Raw genomic sequence first — 21,553 nt, 5'->3', positions numbered from 1 at the left:
ACAGAGGCACTACCATGACCTCCACCTGCTTATTCCTTTGCCCTATTTCTCCATCAGATAGAACTTGGGTGGGAAAAAGGGGCGCTTTTGTGGGGCTCTTAAAGACCCCAAGAGGTCTAAGTTGAGACCATAAAGATGGTCACAATCTAACCCATTTGACCCTTACAGACCCATCAAGAGGTTTAGATTTCATCCTAAGTCTCTGAAGGTGGTTATAGATAGGAGAGAGACCTATGCAACTTTTCACTTTGAGAAGACCCTTCTGGCTGCTCCAAAGAGTACAGAGTGGGGGAGTCTTAATCTTGGGTGAACTCTCCCTTTGTCCTCCAAAGGAGGACTCCAAACAAATCTCAGCTCATGGCTTTAGGAGATCCCAGATCAGGCAGAGCTGCTGCAGGTGCTCCTGGCTCAGAGAGGGAGAGTGTCAGATTCAGTTCCTAATTCTCCAGCCTTGGCTCAGGCTGAAGGGGGCAGCCGTGGTTTCCTCCACCTAACCACACCCTGTATACTAAAATGATATGCAGAAACATAGGGCTGACTTTCAGCAGTGAAGAATGACCTGATAAAGTTGTTGATGTTGAAGAAAAGAGAAAAGGAAAAACTCAGTTTCAGGTAAAGAAAAATACATTTTAGGTGACAGAAGTAGATTGGGAAAGATCATTTTCTTTTCTAGATGGTAGATCATTTTCTTTTCTAGACGGTAGATCATTTTCATTTTTAGATGGTAGATCGTTTTCATTTCTAGATGGTAGATCATTTTCTTTTCTATATGGTAGATCATTTTCTTTTCTAGATGGTAGATCGTTTTCATTTCTAGATGGTAGATCGTTTTCTTTTCTAGATGGTAGATCATTTTCTTTTCTAGATGGTAGATCATTTTCATTTTTAGATGGTAGATCGTTTTCATTTCTAGATGGTAGATCATTTTCTTTTCTATATGGTAGATCATTTTCTTTTCTAGATGGTAGATCGTTTTCATTTCTAGATGGTAGATCATTTTCTTTTCTAGATGGTAGATCATTTTCATTTCTAGATGGTATCTAGCACTGGCTTTATTGGCAGGATAGGAGAAGGAAGGTGGAGAATGCTGCAGCTCGGCTGTGCGCTCGTCTGGAAGAGGGAGCAGGGGACAATGGCCAGTTGTTATCCAGGCTGGCAGAACACAAATGGGGGAATGAGAAAGAATAACAGGACTCAAACCACATGAAGGGTCATAGCAGCCTTTTTCCAGGAATGACTTAGAAGCCACAGTGGAGGATGGGAAGACGTGAGCAGTGGGTGGAGAGGAGGCAGAAGTTTAGGTGATGCCAAGTCCAGGAGCAGGAATGGTGCTAGATGAATTGGACCCACAGGGGAAAATTGCACCCAAGTGCACAGCATGGGAGAGTATGGAAGCCACGTGTGACTCAGCCACAGGGGTGAGTGGCTGATCTTGGAGAAGTTCTAATGGGAGACAGCATTTGTACTGGGTCTTGAAGCCTTGATGGGAATTCTTCCTGCAGACCCAGGAAAGAAGCACATCCCAGGAACAAGAATGGCTTGTTTAAGGACAGAGAAGTGTGGAAAGTCATCATCTGGGACGGCCGCATTCTCCAGGAAGAAAAACCACAGACAATTAATACCACGCCGCTGGCTCCGGTTGTATTTCCGCATTTCATGTTTTCTTTCCCTTGTCATCTATTTGTCTATAGGGAGGGATGCCTGAGTGTTTTCACTGAAAATAAAGCTCAGGTGGTTTTATTTACCGTTCATGCTGTGAAAAACACTCAGTATTGGGCCAGGGTAGACAGAACGCAACCAGGACGGTGCCCCCAGATATTTATTTCCACAGCCGGTTTATTCTAGGTGGGATTAGAAGAGGCATATTTGTTAGTGCAGCGGGGAGCTCGGGTTTGGAAATTGGTCTGAGTAGCAGAATGCTCAGAGGTGCATCGGCTCAGTAGTTCTCCCAGTAGAAAGGACTTCTCCCTTGGACCCCCACCAGCCTTTGACTCCTGGACCATCGCCCTTCTTTCACTGCCTCCAGGTCCCCGCTTGAGTTCTTGTGCTTTCTGTCCATGATCTCTGTCCACGATCTCTTCCTATTCTAGCCTCTTCCCTCTGGTATTCCAGCTCCAGTGATCCTTTGGGCCCTCTCAGTCGTCTCACCCATCTCCTTCCTTTTCTCTCTTCCCTCCTTCCCCAGCTGAGATTTCACGGACTGGCAAACACTCCCCTGCACGCCACTCAACTCCCTGTCCATCTCTCCCTCCTTTGTACTTGTTGGCAGAACTCTAGCCCTGGTTAAATCCGACTCTGACTGTTCTGCGCCTGCACCCAAGCTGCTGCCTATGGCTTGCAAAGGGCCCTCACCCTTGTCGATGGCCTCACTTTACAGTAAGAACCTTCTCAGTAGCTGTCTCCATTTCCCCACATTTCCTTTTCTCTTTAATCCACTTCCATCAGGTTATCAGGTTTTGGCCCTCAGTGCTCCACCCAGACTCCATGTCTGCAATGACTGTCCAGGGAAAATGCGACTCCTTGTCTCAGTGGATGAACAGGGTTCCCCAGAGGCATCCCCCACTGGTCTCCTGGGTGCCCCACTCTACTGGTTCCTTCCCAGGTTCACCTCCTGGACCCTACTCTTCTGGACCATACCCGGGCACTGACTTGGACAACTTCTCTTTTGTAACCATGCATAACTTCAGGGGCACAACTTCAGGCAATGTTCTGGTTTTGAATTAAAATATTTCGTGGAAGTGATACATTTATCTAGTGTAGGCTAAAGTGATACATTTATCCTGTGGGCTGGTGGGTGGGGCTGTAGGCTTACAACTCTTCTCCATCAGGCTGCTCTCTAGGCACCCCTCTGAGGGCTGTTTGTTAACTAAGCCTCATATACACCTGCTCGTGCCTTTGTACTGCTCAGACTACAATACTTTGTCTTGTTCATTGTTCAATTCCCAGAACCTAGAACAGGGTCTGGAACGTATTAGGAGCTCAGTAAATAAATACTTGTTGAATGAATGAATGAATGATTGAATGAATGGGTAGCATGGTTGTGCTTCTTCATGCCCCTGGACTTACATCCTGGTATTCCATACACAGGGAGTGCTCATTAAATGCACATGGTAATAACTTTAACCCCCTAAAGTTGTTATGAGGCTTGATCAGGTAATGGACATACATTTGCTTGGTGAACTGCCTGCAAAGACCTTCAGACTTGCTCTTATTGCTGAAAAGTTAACTGTCAGAGGTAAGCATTTAAATTTCATTTATCCATTCACCCTATAATTAATTCTGAACCCTCATCTGTGCCATGTTCAGTACTCAAGATTTGGGGGATGCACAGTGAACAAACACAACTGCTATCTTCCTGGAGCTGGAGAGCCCTCAGAAGATCAGATTTCTTTCTTTCTTTCTTTTCTTTTTTTTTTGCTTTCCTGCTTTGTTCCAATTTCACTAGAGAATAGTTTGATGGAAGGAGCCATTTTTAACAAGGAAGGGGTGGTGGTGTAGAGGGTTGGAGAGAAGAGTGGGGATGGGCTGTCACACCAGGGAGATGGTATTTCCAAATCCCAGCTGCCTCACTTGAAGCTGAGTGAACGAGAATGTTACCTTTCCTATGTAAACCTCAGTTATCACTCCAGTGAAATCCATGATCTGACTGAGTCTGCCTTGCTGGGGTGTGGTGTGGGTGATACCTGAGAGCATGTGGCATCGCACCCACCGAGAGTGAGTGCTCTGGAAGCGCCGCTTGGAGAGACATTTTGGGGAGAGGGTGAGGAAAGAGCAACTCCCGCGAAGGAGAATTTCAGATCTCAGAGGAAAAAAGGAGATTTCTCAAAGTATCCTGACTGTAGGTGGATTTGTTCTCAAGAGACTAACAATTACAAAAGGAAATTGTGGCTGGGGCTGGGACCAGAAAAATGAGTCAAAGAAGCCTGGGAATATGGGAGGAGGTGGCCTCCGGAAGGTTTATGTTTGAGGAGGTAATTTCTGAATCCTAGGGGGGAAGAAGGAAAATCGGATTGGCAGATGGGCTTGGGGCTCTGGATGCAAAGGAGGAGGGGTCTGCTAGAGCAACAAGGGCCTACTAAGTTTACTGAGCAGACCTCTGAGTGGTTTTGAATACACTAAGGTGGCTACAGAGTGGGCTGAGGAGAGTTGGATTGAGCTTCATAGATTTGAATGAATTTAAAGTTTCTGGAGGGACTTGGGGTGGTGGCTTGGGTTTGGTGGTGAGAAGGGATAGAAAAGGGAAGAGAGGAGCCAGCACATAGCGGGAGGATGAGGTCTCAGAGTGATCCAAGGTGTTTGAAATGACTCAAGAACAAGGACAATTAAATTTGAAATTTCAAGTTGATAGCTTTACTTCATAGTCATGTAAACCTTCTGCTACTCAGAACCCTAGGCTGTTTAGGTGTTGGCGACATCCTGGTTTTCATAGGTGGTTTAGAGTAGGCTTGAGAGGATTGATTAAGGCAAAAATTTTTTCATTCAAATCAAAATGAACAAACACAGATGCACATACTTCCATGAAACAATACTTGTGCTTACTTTGTTTGATAAAGTAAAAAAATAAAGTTAAGTGTAAAGTATGGCATTATCAACTCTTAAATGCCACAGAGATAGTTTCAACAAATAAGAATGATACGATTTCACATAAATAAAGCTATGATGAGATAGTTGTGCTTGCCTATTCATTCTAAGATACACCTGGACAAGTTTTCAAGCTTTTCTGCTGAATTGCTGATGATATTTTTTCCTTTGTTTTTATTCCAGTCAAAGTTGGAAATTTAATTTCACCTAATGGGCTGCTGTGAATGATAATAGCAATATACTTTTTCCATTTAATTGCAGAAATTTTTGCTTAGTCTTAATCCAAAATGATGAACATAAATATAGTCCTGTAATCATTCTTCAGTGTGAATGATTAAGCTGCAATAATTTATTCTGTTCTTTGCACGACACCAACTTAAGCTCAATTATTGAATTAGGATTTGGAAAAGAAAATGGATTTGTCATTTTCCAAAACCCAAGCATTTGTCTTTAATATTTCAATTTCTCTTTTGGGAAATGAAATATTAAAAGTCTGGGGCAGAGGAAGTTTTAACAGTATTTCCAGTTCTATTGAAGTTGGGCTATGTTTATTAGTGATGTCCTTTTTAATGTGCTGTAACAGCACTGGGAGCGTGAGGTAGATAGGGCAATTACTTAAGTCTTACTAGACAAAATCTTTTGAAATTTCTTTTTTGAGTATCTTGTTAATTTTTCTCTATGTTATATTTTCTCTCGTTATATTTTCTCAAATTTAGTTCATTAGGAATGCTGAAAATATCAGCTAAATATGCCAATTTTATTTATTTATTTATTAATTATTTGAGACAGAGTCTCAAGCAGTTGTCCTGGTTAGAGTGTTGTGGCATCACAGCTCACAGCAACCTCCAACTCTTTGGCTTAAGCGATTCTCTTGCCTCAGCTTCTCAAGTAGCTGAGACTACAGGTGCCTGCCACAACACCTGTCTATTTTTTGGTTGTAGCTGTCATTGTTGTTTGGCAGGCCTGGGTTGGATTCAAACCCGCCATCTCTGGTGTATGTGGCTGGCACCCTAGCCGCTGAGCTACAGGCGCCAAGCCAATATGCCAATTTTATTAACAAACATCATCAACTGCTTCTCAACCCGAGGAATGTAAATCTCATTCCAGAGTTCATATACCTTGCTCAACCTTTTCTTTTGTAACAACCGAGAAACTCTGTGATGACGCAGTAAGTAGATATGATTAGCTCTACTCTCTGAATAAAATATTCCCCAAAGTCAGCTGGTCAGTGAGGTTCCTGTAATAAAATAAAAATTAAAAACTGCATTTTTCTGTTTGTCCATGAGATTTGGTAGAATATCTTTAGATGCCCCTATCAAGACAATAAAACAGACTCCACATAGCAGCATAATTATTAGCATCTAACTCCACGAAGTTTTCTAGTTGCATTTACTGTCCTATGCTTTTTAATATCTTATGGAGTTCTAGTTTAATTCATGTTGATCAATAATACATTCTTCTAATTTTATAACTATATGTAATTCAATTGTGTGAGACTAAATTTAAATTACACAACAAATCTCCCATAAATTATTTTACTACCCACTATCTGACATAAATGAAAAATATTCCTTGTCTTAAAATGTTAGTGCCTTTGGAGTGGGGGCGGAGCAAGATGGCGGCCGAGTAACAGCTTCCTTGCATCTGGGCACCATGAGTCTGGGGTGATAGGACTCTAGGCATCTCTGGCTGGTGGGATCTGCCTATCATCACCCCTGCGAGGATACAGGGAGTCAGAGAGAGGCTTTTGGACCCCAAGAGGAGGACTAAAACAGTGGAAAACTGGCAAGTGGTCGCGTGTGTTCAATCCGTCTAAACCCACCCACAACTGTAAGTTCAGTAGCAGCGAGACTGCAAACCAGAAAGGCCTTACCTGTGAACTGTTTTGGTGTCTTTGGACTTGGCACTCAGTTGAACTGCCTTGGGGAGAGCCTGAGCAGGAGTGTGGAGAACTTTGGCTGTTGTCTAGGGCCCCAGTCTGAGCCGCTGAGCCAGACGGAGCTAATAGTGTTTGGCTGTGCGTCACAGGGAGCCATTGTGAGTGATCTGCCCTGGGAAGCTCCGCCCTCAGGGTCGCAGAGCTAGAATCGGGTGGGAGCTGGTAACCCAGCGACCGAGTAGCCTAAGGGTGGGGTCTGAGCCGCCTTGCAACCCTAACCCTCAGGGGCAGAGTGAGACCAGTTTTGGCACACTGGGTAAGTGGATAACCACTTCAGCAGTGATTCCAGCGACAAGCACTTTCCTGGGAAAGCTTCTGCTCAGCAAGTGAACAAGTTCAAAGTGCCTTTTAATTGGGCTGAAGAGAGATTTAGGGTGTCTACCTGCTGGGGTTTGAGAAATCAGCAGCCTCCAGTAGTATAAGAACTGTGATTAACATCTCATACCCCAGAAGACCACGTGTTGCCCAGACAATATTCAATAACATATACATACTGCTTTGTTTTTGGTTGTGTGTGTGTTTTTTTTTTTGGTTTGGTTGTTTTTTTAGTTTATTTTGATGTTGTTGATGTTGTTTTGTTTTTTAATTTCAACCTTTTCCATACAGATCCTTTTTCTTTCTCAATTTTTCTAGTTTAATTATAATTTCCCATTGCTGTCTTTTTCAATAATTAGAACTTCATTTTTGCTAGTATTTGGTTTTCCACCCAATTTTATCCCGTAAAGTTTTCTGTTTGCTTGTTTTGGTTTGATTTATAGCATTTTTGTCTTTCCTCTCTACTTGGTGGATGTGGGGTACTGTGTCTGATCAGGTTAGCAAAGAGCTGCTGACCTCAAGGGAACCACCCAACCAGGCACCCCCAGAAGGTGAGTTGTTTTTTAAGGTTGTGTCAAAGTACCCTACTGTGCACTTATATTGCTCTGTCTCTCTCTTTCTGTGCCTCTCTTCTTTTTGTCAATATTCCTTTTACCCACCCCCTCTCCTTTCTTTATTTTTCTTTGTTTTTCTTATCACTTGGTCCTACTTTCTTTCATCCCCTTTTTTGCTCTTCAACCTTCTCACCCTTCTGGTCCTGTAACCCTTAGTCCACAGGCACGAGAACTTAAAGAGTAAGAGGAAGTGAAAGAAAAATTAGGGCAAGGAAACAGATAAAAGAAATAACTCATGAGGAAGAATCAGCAGAAAACTCCAGGCAACATGAAGAACCAGTCCAGAACAACCCCGCCAAGGGACCATGAGGTAGCTACTGCACATGATTCCACCTATAAAGAAATGTTAGGAATGACAGAAAGGGAATTTAGAATACACATGATGAAAACAATGAAAGAAATGATGGAAACAATGAAGGAAACTGCTAATAAAGTGGAAAATAACCAAAAGGAAATCCAAAAACAGAATCAAATAAGAGATGAATGATATGAAGAACATAAAAAGGATATAGCAGAGCTGAAGGAACTGAAACAGTCAATTAGGGAACTTAAAGATGCAATGGAAAGTATCAGCAACAGGTTAAACCATGCAGAAGAAAGAATTTCAGAGGTAGAAGACAAAGTTCTTGAGATAACTCAGATAGTAAAAGATGCAGAAAAGAAGAGAGAGAAAGCAGAACATTCACTGTCAGAATTATGGGACTTTATGAAGCGTTCCAACATACGAATTATAGGAATTCTAGAAGGGGAAGAAGAATGCCCCAGAGGAATGGAAGCCATACTAGAGAATATTATAAAAGAAAATTTCCCAAATATCACCAAAGATTCTGACACACTGCTTTCAGAGGGATATCGGACCCAGGTCACCTCAACTCTAACTGAGCTTCTCCAAGACACATTGTGAGGAACCTGTCCCAAGTCAAGACAAAAGAAAAGATTCTGCAAGCTGCCAGGAGTAAGCGCCAGTTGACCTACAGGGGCAAATCCATCAGAGTGACCGCAGACTTCTCTAATGAAACTTTCCAAGCAAGAAGACAATGGTCATCTACCTTTAATCTACTTAAACAGAACAATTTCCAGCCCAGAATTCTGTACCCTGCTAAGTTAAGCTTCAAAATTGATGGAGAAATCAAATCATTTACGGATATACAAACATTGAGGAAATTCGCCACAACAAGACCAGTTCTACAGGAAATACTTCAACCTATTCTGCACACTGACCACCACAATGGATCAGCAGCAAAGTAAGAACTCAGAAATCAAAGGACAGAACCTAACCTCCACACTGATGCAAAAGATAAAACTAAGCAATGGACTCTCACAAAATAAGACGAATAGAATACTACCACACTTACCAATGATCTCAATAAATGTTAATGGCTTGAATTCCCCACTGAAGAGACATAGATTGGTTGACTGGATTAAAAAACACAAGCCATCCATTTGCTGTCTGCAGGAAACACACCTGGCTTCAAAAGACAAATTAAAGCTCCGAGTCAAGGGTTGGAAGACAATTTTTCAGGCAAATGGAATTCAGAAGAAAAGAGGAATTGCAATCTTATTTTCAGATACATGTGGATTTAAAGCAACTAAAGTCAAAAAAGACAAAGATGGTTACTTTATATTGGTCAAGGGAAAAATACAACAAGAAGACATTTCAATTTTAAATATTTATGCACCCAATTTAAATGCTCCCAGATTCTTGAAACAGACCTTACTCAGTCTGAGCAATATGATATCTGATATATCATATTGGGGATTTTAACACTCCTCTTACAGAGTTGGACAGATCCTCTAAACAGAAATTAAACAAAGATATAAGAGATTTAAATGAGACCCTAGAACAACTGTGCTTGATAGATGCATATAGAACACTCCATCTGTAAGATAAAGAATATACATTCTTCTCATCACCCCATGGAACACTCTCCAAAATTGATCATATCCTGGCACACAAAACAAATATCAACAGAATCAAAAGAATTGAAATTTTACCTTGTATCTTCTCAGACCATAAGGCACTAAAGGTGGAACTCAACTCTAACAAAAATGCTCGACCCCACCCAAAGGCATGGAAATTAAACAATCTTCTGTTGAATAACAGATGGGTGCAGGAAGAAATAAAACAGGAAATCATTAACTTCCTTGAGCATAACAACAAAGAAGACACAAGCTACCAAAACCTGTGGGATACTGCAAAAGCAGTTTTGAGAGGAAAATTCATCACTTTAGATGCCTACATTCGAAAAACAGAAAGAGAGCACATCAACAATCTCACAAGAGATCTTATGGAATTGGAAAAAGAAGAACAATCTAAGCCTAAACTCAGTAGAAGAAAAGAAATATCCAAAATCAAATCAGAGATCAATGAAATTGAAAACAAAAGAATCATTCAGAAAATTAATGAAACAAGGAGTTGGTTTTTTGAAAAAATAAATAAAATAGATAAACCATTGGCCAGACTAACGAGGAATAGAAAAGTAAAATCTCTAGTAACCTCAATCGGAAATGATAAAGGGAAAATAACAACTGATCCCACAGAGATACAAGAGATCATCTCTGAATACTACCAGAAACTCTATGCCCAGAAATTTGACAATGCGAAGGAAATGGATCAATATTTGGAATCACACCCTCTCCCTAGACTCAGCCAGGAAGAAATAGAGCTCCTGAACAGACCAATTTCAAGCACTGAGATCAAAGAAACAACAAAAAAGCTTCCAACTAAAAAATGCCCTGGTCCAGATGGCTTCACTCCAGAATTCTATCAAACCTTCAAGGACGAGCTTATTCCTGTACTGCAGAAATTATTCCAAAAAATTGAGGAAGAAGGAATCTTCCCCAACACATTCTATGAAGCAAACATCACCCTGATACCAAAACCAGGAAAAGACCCAAACAAAAAGGAGAATTTCAGACCAATCTCACTCATGAACATAGACCCAAAAATTCTCAACAAAATCCTAGCCAATAGATTACAGCTTATCATCAAAAAAGTCATTCATCATAATCAAGTAGGCTTCATCCCGGGGATGCAAGGCTGGTTTAACATACGCAAGTCCATAAACATTATCCACCATATTAACAGAGGCAAAAATAAAGATCACATGATCCTCTCAATAGATGCAGAAAAAGCATTTGATAAAATCCAGCATCCTTTTCTAATTAGAACACTGAAGAGTATAGGCATAGGTGGCACATTTCTAAAACTGATTGAAACTATCTATGACAAACCCACAGCCAATATTTTACTGAATGGAGTAAAACTGAAAGCTTTTCCTCTTAGAACTGGAACCAGACAAGGTTGTCCTCTGTCACCTTTACTATTCAACGTAGTGCTGGAAGTTCTAGCCAATACAATTAGGCAAGACAAGGAAATAAAGGGAATCCAAATGGGAGCAGAGGAGGTCAAACTCTCCCTCTTTGCTGATGACATGATCTTATACTTAGAGAACCCCAAAGACTCAACCACGAGACTCCTAGAAGTCATCAAAAAATACAGTAATGTTTCAGGATATAAAATCAATGTCCACAAGTCAGTAGCCTTGTATACACCAATAACAGTCAAGATGAGAGGCTAATTAAGGACACAACTCCCTTCACCATAGTTTCAAAGAAAATGAAATACCTAGGAATATACCTAACGAAGGAGGTGAAGGACCTCTATAAAGAAAACTATGAAATCCTCAGAAAGGAAATAGCAGAGGATATTAACAAATGGAAGAACATACCATGCTCGTGGATGGGAAGAATCAACATTGTTAAAATGTCTATACTTCCCAATGCAATCTACCTATTCAGTGCCATTCCTATCAAAATACCAACATCGTACTTTCAAGATTTGGAAAAAATGATTCTGCGTTTTGTATGGAACCAGAAAAAACCCTGTATAGCTAAGGCAGTTCTTTGTAACAAAAATAAAGCTGGGGGCATCAGCATACCAGATTTTAGTCTGTACTACAAAGCCATAGTGCTCAAGACAGCATGGTACTGGCACAAAAACAGAGACATAGACACTTGGAATCGAATTGAAAACCAAGAAATGAAACTAACATCTTACAACATTTTACAACCAAACAATAACATACCTTGGGGTAACAACATCTTACAACCAAACAATAACATACCTTGGGGGAAAGACTCCCTATTCAATAAATGGTTTTGGGAGAACTGGATGTCTACATGTAAAAGACTGAAACTGGACCCACACCTTTCCCCACTCACAAAAATTGATTCAAGATGGATAAAGGACTTAAATTTAAGGCATGAAACAAGAAAAATCCTCAAAGAAAGCATAGGAAAAACACTGGAAGATATTGGCCTGGGGAAAGACTTCATGAAGAAGACTGCCATGGCAATTGCAACAACAACAAAAATAAACAAATGGGACTTCATTAAACTGAAAAGCTTCTGTACAGCTAAGGGGACAATAACCAAAGCAAAGAGACAACCTACACAATGGGAAAGGATATTTGCATATTTTCAATCAGACAAAAGCTTGATAACTAGGATCTATAGAGAACTCAAATTAATCAACATGAAAAAAAGCCAACAATCCCATATATCAATGGGCAAGAGACATGAAGAGAACCTTCTCTAAAGATGACAGACGAATGGCTAACAAACACATGAAAAAATGTTCATCATCTCTATGTATTAGAGAAATGCAAATCAAAACAACCCTGAGATATCATCTAACCCCAGTGAGAATGGCCCACATCACAAAATCTCAAAACTGCAGATGCTGGCGTGGATGTGGAGAGAAGGGAACACTTTTACACTGCTGGTGGGACTGCAAACTAGTACAACCTTTCTGGAAGGAAGTATTGAGAAACCTCAAAGCACCTCCCATTTGATCCTGCAATCCCATTACTGGGCATCTACCCAGAAGGAAAGAAATCCTTTTATCATAAGGTCACTTGTACTAGACTGTTTATTTCGGCTCAATTTACAATCGCCAAAATGTGGAAACAGCCTAAATGCCCACCAACCCAGGAATGGATTAACAAGCTGTGGTATATGTACACCATGGAATACTATTCAGCCATTAAAAAAAAATGGAGACTTCACATCCTTCGTATTAACCTGGATGGACGTGGAAGACATTATTCTTAGTAAAGCATCACAAGAATGGAGAAGCATGAATCCTATGTACTCAATTTTGATATGAGGACAATTAATGACAATTAAGGTTATGGGGGAGGAAGCAGAAAGAGTGACGGGGGGGTGGGGCCTTTGTGTGTATCACACTTTATGGGGGCAAGACATGATTGCAAGAGGGACTTTACCTAACAATTGCAATCAGTGTAAGCTGGCTTATTGTACCCTCAATGAATCCCCAACAATAAAAAAAAAAAAATGTTAGTGCCTTTGGGTTGAATCTCAAAATCTATACTACCCAGTGTATTCTGTACAATGACACTGTGTTTTCACTAATGGAAAAGAGTTTTAATTTTATCTGCTGGTAAATTATTAAAAACTACATACACATGCATACTATTGAAAGAATATTTTTTTAGGACCTGTGTATTCTATTTTGTCTTTTGCTACCCAAAATGCACCTACATGCGAGAATGTGACTTTCTTATAACTGCTGTAGAATGACTAGAAATACAAAGAGCAAACACCTCTATACACAATGCTGTAATAGCCACTCCCTGTAGGCAAGCTCTTTCTGTGGGCCTTACATGTATGATCTTTATAACACCACCAATTACTATTTTCATTTTGTAGCTAAGAAAATGAGCCACAGAGGGTAAACTAATTTGTTCACGTTCTCATCACCTGGAAAAGGAGGTTCTGGAATTCAAACCCAGGCAACTAATTTCAGAGTTTGGTTCTTAACAAATATGTTGAACTTTCTCTCAAATTAGAATTATGTCAATAATTTATGTTGTTTCTTTCCTTTACTTGAAAAGCTTGTAAGGGGCTTTTTGAAAATACATATTTACCAAAAATTCATTTGGTTCTTTCATTTTCAAAGGTTTTTGCATATTAGATAAACTCATTTTTTTTACATAATGTTAGTCGTAAAACTTTGCATTGACTTTTTACTTTTTAGAATAAAACTCAAATTAAGTCCAAGAGTCAACAGTTTGCTCACTATTGTTAGTTTTTAACTTCTAGATTTAGCAATTGAGCTTGCACACATGCCTCTGGAATTTTCATCTCTTCATTCTTTTGTCTTTTAATGAAAAAGTAATACATTTGAAGGACAAGTTATATTGTTTTAATAGGAAGGTAACAACTGTTGAAAAACTGAAAAAAAAAAAAAATCCTGCTTGATAGCATCCTTTCTGAAAAAGACCTTGCAAATTTGCAACCGAAAGTCAGTTGAAAGCCTCCATAATTTTGCTGACAGGAAATATGCGAAGTATGATAATATAAAATAAAAGTGCACCAAATTAACCCTCCCATTATGGTGATGGTCAAATTGACCATCATGAGCAAAGAAATAGAATGAGATGTCATTGAGTAAAAGAGCAAATTCCTGGCCACTGTGTGGATGCATCCTACACCTGTAACTGTCTCTTTCAGATGTCTGGCCACAATTTGCCACAGTATTTGTTGCAACATTTACATTGTCAGGATTCCTCCTACAGACTTTGATAGTTTTCTAGATAATTCAAAAAATTCTGGCTGTGACCAATGGACTGGGCTTGCAGTTTGCAATAATACTAATTAAGGAAAGTTAATGGACCCTCATTGGGTCAATGCCGGGTGGAGATAAATTAATATCTGTGAGTTGTAGAATCAAGAATGGGGATTATGGGGTAGCGCCTGTGGCTCAGTGGGTAGGGCGCTGGCCCCATAAACCCAGGGTGGTGGGTTCGAACCCGGCCCCAGCAAAATTGCAACAAAAAAATAGCAGGGCGTTTTGGTGGGTGCCTGTAGTCCCAGCTACTCAGGAGGCTGAGGCAAGAGAATCGCCTAAGCCCAGGCGTGGGAGGTTGCTGTGAGCTATGATGCCACAGCACTCTACCAAGGGTGATAAAGTGAGACTCTGTTTCTAAAAAAAAAAAAAAAAAAAAAGAATGGGAATTATGGGAAATTTAGAGGAGCCACACCATTAGTGCCAGAGGAAACTGTGAGAACCTGGACTCTTTGAGAAGTCTCAAGAACCCTTGGCAGGAAATTGGCATTTCCCGGGGACATGGATGGACTGTGAGCATATCTTTATCTTAAGGGACATGTTGTTTCCAGTTGCCATTCCCTTGACCACAGTAGGAGGAGAGTGAAGTGGTCAAGTGAATGAGCTTTGGGGCGTGATTCCTGGGTTTGAATCTTAGTTCTACCATTTACCAGCTGTGTGCAGGTCACTTAACCTGTTTGGGTATCAGATTTTTCATTTGTAAAATGGAGATAATAATAGTATTGAGCTCAGAGAATTATTGTGAGGATTAAATGAGTTACTATACATTATACGTGTAAAAATATTAGAATAGTGTTTGGAATGTGATATGTATTTATTGAAAATTAAGAGCTTTTTAAGAAAAAACTATCAAGGGAAGTTTGCTCAGGCAGACCATAAAAACTGAAGGAGTTGCTCAGGGTTGATGCAAACTCTATCTAAAGGTGGACTCTCTGGATGAATGAATGGCACTTACCAATTCCCCATCAGACCTATCACAGGAGTCCACCCATTGTTGCAGGGATCTGTGTTCAGAGACTGCACATCAGTGTCCAAGAGTTGGGGTTGTACCATTTCACCAGAGCTTGCTTGTTTCAAACCAGAGAATGCCAATCAGTGCCTGTCCATGGGACTGTAGAGGGCTTTTAGGGGACTTGGTCTGTGTCACTTCTGATGCCATGTGTGTGTGGGGTTTTCTCACACTGACCAATTTTCCAACACCACCTGGGGGGTCCTACAATCTAATTCATCTCTGACACACACCTGGAGTTAGTGTCAAATCCCACAGGTTAAGGGCTCAGTCCCACAAGACTGCTCCCACTTCAGATGCCAGTCACAAGTGCAGCTTGTCATCTGTTCTTCTGACTGGCTGGCCATAAGTCAGCGGCTCCCAGGACCTCCTTCCTGGGCTTGAGAATCGGCTGTGATGGCTCACGGAGCTCAAAAAACACATTCATCATGCAGTATTAGAAAGGCTTTGGTAAAGATCAGAAGAATAGGGATGAGCGCAGGATTTGGTAAGGGATCCATATGGGGAGGTGCCCAGGGCATCTGACAAAGCACAGAGATGAAGAGGCACAAAGGGCGAGGTCTGGGAGGGTCCTCCACACAGGGGCTTCTGTCCTGGTAGAGTTGGCTTATGCCCGTCCTGCATGCCGAGGTCTTCATCAGCCCAGAATCTCTCTGAACCTAGTTCTTTGGTTTACACAGAGGCTTCATTGGCCATTAGTGACTAACTAAACTTTCAGGCTTTCTATTCTCTACAGAGGTGGGGAGGGGATGAGGAGATGGGTGGAGTTGAACATACCAACTCTCCAGGAGTTCAACTCTCCAGGCATGTTTTTCTAGACATCCCTTATCCTGAAGCTATGTAGGACCCCACAAGTCATTTCGTTTGCATATAAAAGACACAACATTTGGGAGATTTCAAGGATTTTAGGAGCTGTGTTCAGAAAATGTGCTTGTGTGTGGGTGCACATGCAAACACCAAATATGCATATTTCTTATTATATCTTAGTCTTTCTCTTTTTTAGAGATGGGGGTCTCATAATACTGCCCAGGCTGGTCTGGAACTCCTGGCCTCAAGCTATCTTCCAGCTGGAGCCTCCCAAAGTGCTGGGATTACAGGTGTGAGCTGCCATGTCCAGCCTCAGTCAGAGTCTTCCGTGCAGACTCATTGTATTGTAGGTGTTTAACTGCAAACCTAAAAGAGAACCTGAGGTTTCTGCTTAGTTTTCCAACACAGGAGGAAAGTTAAATAGAGAAAGCAGGAGTTGCTACTCTCCCAGGTGTCAACCTAAAAAATAATAATAATAATTGAAAGGATCAGAATCCAGTTTTAAAGAGTTTATTCAAGTTCCAAGTGTATGGTGCCCCATGATCATACTGATGTACACAGCTATGATTTAATAAAAAAAAAAAAATTAAAAAAAAAAAAAGAGTTTGTTCAAGTAAAAAGCTGAGAATAGCCATCAGGAAAACATGGACTCCAGAGAAATAGGGTCAGTACACCGAAGTTAAAAGTTAATGTCTTGTTTATATAGGCAGAAAACAATGAAATTTAGTAGGATAATAACATTTTCGACACAAGGCTGGTTTGAGTTACAACAATTCAATTAGTTACTGTTTGCTTTCCTTCCCATAGAGCTTGTTTTCATTTCCTTTTCAATTTAAAAGAGCATATTTAATATTCCATCTTTAGACAATGTGATAGTCATAAAGTCTTGGTGTGAGAGAGGAAAGAGAATTAATCTATAATGAAGATTAATAGTGAAGAGCGAAGGGGTCTTCCCTGGTGGCTTTTGGTCATTTACACCAGTTTACAAAACAGTAAGGAAGGAAGAAGGCTGATCTATAATCAGAGAAACAAAGGTGACGACTGCCTGTCATCTGACTCAGGTCCCATGATCATGCTCTTCTAAGGCTCAAAATTATTTAAAGTTCCAACAGCTTCCACTTTGAATTACTTATTTGCACACAGAGAATGGTTAAAGGGATTCTTTGGCAGGTAGGATCCACAGGAAGCTGCAGAGAAGGTATGGGGTAACATTCTGGTAGAAGGAAGAGCAGGGTGGGAGCACACTTGCGGCTGGGAGGTGAGCGGCTCAGGCTGTGCTGGTGCAGAACGGGACAAGTGCAGAGGAAGAGGGGGCAAGACAGCAGAGAGGGCACGGACTGAGGACTCCAGAGCCTCTGGGGTCACCTATGGATTTTGGGCATGGGTGGGAGGAAGTTGATAAGGGCACTTCCTGGCTCAGACTAGTTGGGTATTCACAGAGAGAAAGAAAACTCAGACATTTTCTGAAGACAGAGAGTTAGTACAATATAAATCAAAGGCTTGATGGCAGACCTACAAATTTTTTTAGCCCCAGTCAGAAAGGCTGTGAGGTTTTCTGCAGCTCCACCAGGCTGTTTTGATGTCAGAGGGGACAGAAGACAGATTATTGGCTTGGTTGGGTTGGGCCTGAAGGGTGGGGGTGGTGGAAGGACAGGAGATGTGAGTGTTATGAGTGCCTGTGACATTGTGCCTTAAGGAGACTCAGCAGGAGAGGAGAGAAGCAATAACAGGGGTGTCTTAATTCACGGGGGGGGGGTGAGTGGGGGGGAGAGGGGAATGAGGTGAGCTGCAGTACAAGGAGGTTGAGTAGAGGAAAGACTGTCCGATTGGAAATGTTGGGGTTTAAGATATAAGACAAGCAGCTCTGGTAGGGTCAGGCTGTGCTCTGAGGTGGAGGTAGCTGAACCTGAGGTAATTAATATCTATCTTTGTGTACCCCACCCATCCGGGTTGTATTGCCTGCTGTTCAAAAGGAAGCCAACACGCTGAGACGGCAGGACCTGCAGCAGAGAAAGAGTTTAATATCACACGGCCCCAAGCAAGGAGATGGAGGAAATTTCTCAACTCCATCTCCCCGAGGGTTTGGAGGCTAAGGTTTTAAAGGGAGTCAAATGGCTAGGGAAAGGGGGCTGCTGATAGGCTGGGGATAAACTTTGCAGCTGTGCGTCAATGGCCCCACCACACTAGTGCCCTCTCCCCATCCGGGTGCCCTTCCTGTGCTTCCCGGGGGGGGGGGCAGTCAGTTGTACCTTCATCCTCCATCACCTTTCTGGTATTCATCACATCATAAACTCTTTCTATGTTCTCTTCCACTTGGACTTTCTCTTTTGATTCCCAAGAATCTAGTTTGAAAGGAAGGCCTGTTTCCTTGTTTCTGTGTCCTTGTGGCTCAAGGACCTAGAGATGTTCATGACTGACTATGGATGGGGGCTCTCTCTAGTCTGTGACACAGACTTTGAGTTCTGTTCTACTCAGGGACATCTGCTCCCTGCACGGTCACTGAGTGAGGGAAGAAAGAAAAAGCTTCAAGTTAATATTCCTGGATCTTATCTCAATACATGTACTGTGGTTCGTGAAGTCACTTCAAAGGGCTGTGCTGGAACAGGCCCTCAGTCCAGAAGCTTTGAGAGAAGGGACTTTACTGGCCAGCTGCTTTCTTCATCAGGATTCCTTTGGTAACAAGTGTCAAAAGCTCCTTGGGGAATATTTTTAAAAAGGATTTGAGAGTATCTCCTCAGAGTCAGGGGCAGAGCAGCAGCAGGCCCCAGTAAGGGCCTGGCACGAGGAATCGCAAGGTTCATGTTGTGCATCCTCTTTTGTTCTGCAGACTGATTTCTTTGTTCCTCTGTCACTTGGCAGAACCTGGCTACCATAAAATGCTCAAACTTTACTATGCAGGCCCGGCCACCTGGATATTGTCCACTCCTGGCCATTCCCAAGTCCTGATCTCCAGGGTGGGGTATCTGAAGGTTTTCTTTGGTCCCTGTTTGACCATCTGTGGCCAGAACAGGGGTGAGGCGTGGGAGGGTGCTCAGACAATACAGAGTGGTGACGGGTGGGCTGTCTCTTTGAGTGGGGTCGTGTTGAGCAGACCATCCTCAAGGATAGAGGAATCAGTGTACACAGGGTGTGCCTTTGTCACCTTCTGCTGCTCTGAGCCCCCATGATGACACTCTGCATGCAGTGGTCTGGCCCATGACAACCAGTGCTGGCAAACTGCTTAGCTGAAGACTGTCTCCTTGTAACTTCCAACCATGGTCCTTGCTTAACCCCTCAGGTCATCTAAAATAAAGACAGTCCCCTTTCCACTAATACGCCCTTTTAGTATAAGGAGAATTTGAAGAAGTATCTTCTTCAGGGAACTCTGGCCAAGTCCTTGAACTTTCCTCCCACGATATAGTTCAGGCCCCTTTTTCATCCTGAATACTTTCCTCTGCATAAGCTCCTGATTTACCTTCTTTCTTCCAGAGCATGGCTTCCTGGCTCATATGCAGTGACACGCTGTGTGCGGCCTGGTGTGGTACAGGGCAGTGTGGAATGCACTTCCCTCATTCTAGAAACTGCAGTCTACGATGGCACCAGGCGATTTAACAGACCTCTGTACAGCTCAGAGGGTGCTAGAACAGAATCTAAAATCAGACTGCATGGTTTTAGTCCTGGCTCTAATATTTACTCATTAAGGATTGTGGAAAATCACTTTAACAACTTTTGGAGCCTCAGTTTCCTCTTCTGTAAACTTAGAATATCAAGGCCCCTAACCTCATAAAGTTATGTATGTTTTTTTTTTTTTTTTGTAGAGACAGAGTCTCACTTTATGGCCCTCGGTAGAGTGCCGTGGCCTCACACAGCTCACAGCAACCTCCAACTCTTGGGCTTATATATGTTTTAAATAAGGATTACATTTTTTAATATAAGGAAAACACTGATAGCTAGTACCTATTCAGCAAGAGTTAGCCATCAGTGCTATAATTATGAGTCATGTTCAAGTACCAGTGCTGACTAAACTCCAGGTGTTTCTCATATGAGGTTCCATCAGGCATCTGGATTTGCCCATGTGGAATCCAATTCAGGGCCCTTTTCTTGTTAAATTCCATCTTGTTAGAATCTTTCCACTATCCTAACTCTATCCTGCTAACTTTAGTCTCTGGTTCATTATTTCAGCCTGTTCCACATCTTTCTAAAATTTGCACCTTGCTCAAAGTTTAAGGAGTGTCAGTACCAATATGAGGGTAGCTTATGGTTTCCCTTTTCTGAGAGTTTGGTGAGTGGAAGGGAGAGTGTGATGGAGAACACTCAGCTTGACAAATTCAGCAGTGTAGAGTGGCAGTTTTGGGCTTCAGGGCTGGGGTCAGTGGCCCCAGGCTCAAACCTCTATTTATCAGCTGTGCAGTGTGGCCCCAGTGAACAGAGCCCTCATCAGTCAGTAATAGTAGGTGAATGCTAACAGAACCTACGAGGGTTGAAGTATGGCCTACGTGAGAAAACATGTGTCTGGCGCACACACATAGTAAGCACTCAGTAAATACAAGCCCATGTAGTTACATGGCTACTATTGTGCCTGGTAGTTCTGCATATGATCAAGCAGTCCTGACACTGAGAACAGCAGGGGTTTGGAACAGGTGCTGGTGTCTGCGGTAAGGCTAATGCAGACCTACAGAGAAAAGAGAATGGGATGGAACAAGAGCTGGAGGATCTGATGGCTGGGAGAGCCAGGTAACAGTAATACCAGCAAAGCTGGTCCATCTCATACAAGTGACCCTTTGTTCAGCCCTTTGCTGGTATGTTCTCCTCAAACACTGAGGCTATTGTAACACAGGCCTCCCGAGCAGCGCACGCCATCTCCAGCTGCCAAGGTCAGGCATACGAAGCCAACCTCCCCAGCTGTGGTCTGGCTGGCTCCCAGCTCATCTGTGTGTTGGGTGCTCAACAGAGGAAGGGCCATGAGGCCAGGGTGTGGGTAACCATGGAGGTTGGATCTTAGTGTGCTGGACACCAAGAAACATAAAACAGTCATGTATTTTTAAAAGCTCCTACCTTAAGGCTTGGGTTTGCTCTCCTCCCAAAGATAGTGGTAATAAAACGATGGTGGTGAATTGCAAAGGTAGTTTAGGCCTTTGAAAAATATTTTTGCATGATGGAAATAAAGTTTGTTGTAGGCTTCTGTGCATACTAAAAATTAATCACGTTGATTGAGATCTTTTTATAATTAAAGTCCTTTGTAGGGATCAAAGAAGCCTTGACAAGGGAGGCTTTAAAATAAAGAGGCTTTTGGCAGGCACATTCCAGAGATCTTGGAGATACCTACATGAAGCTCATTTTGTCCAGACTTAACAAGAAAAATCAGTGAGGAGCAAACCAGGTTGTTCATGTCTATCTGGTCCCAGACCATCCTGGTTAAAAGTAGGACACTCAGTTCTGCTGCTGGGGTCCAGGGCCACTTTGTAACCTCTCTGAGGTTACACTTTTCTCTGTAGTGACATCTTCTTTTCAGCCTGTTCCAGAAAGCAGGTTTCCTCTTGGCTCCTGGGCTCCTGGCACTGCCTCCTGTTCTTGGGTGGCCAGGTTGCACCTGGACAGGACTCTGTCCTCCCTCCCCTGCAAAGCCTCTTACTAGAACATGAAACAGTTAGTTTTCC

This window comes from Nycticebus coucang, chromosome 13, assembly GCF_027406575.1.
Source record: "Nycticebus coucang isolate mNycCou1 chromosome 13, mNycCou1.pri, whole genome shotgun sequence".
Classification (NCBI taxonomy): Eukaryota; Metazoa; Chordata; class Mammalia; order Primates; family Lorisidae; genus Nycticebus; species Nycticebus coucang.
The sequence above is the reverse complement of the archived record's forward strand: the minus strand, read 5'-3'. Positions refer to the sequence as shown.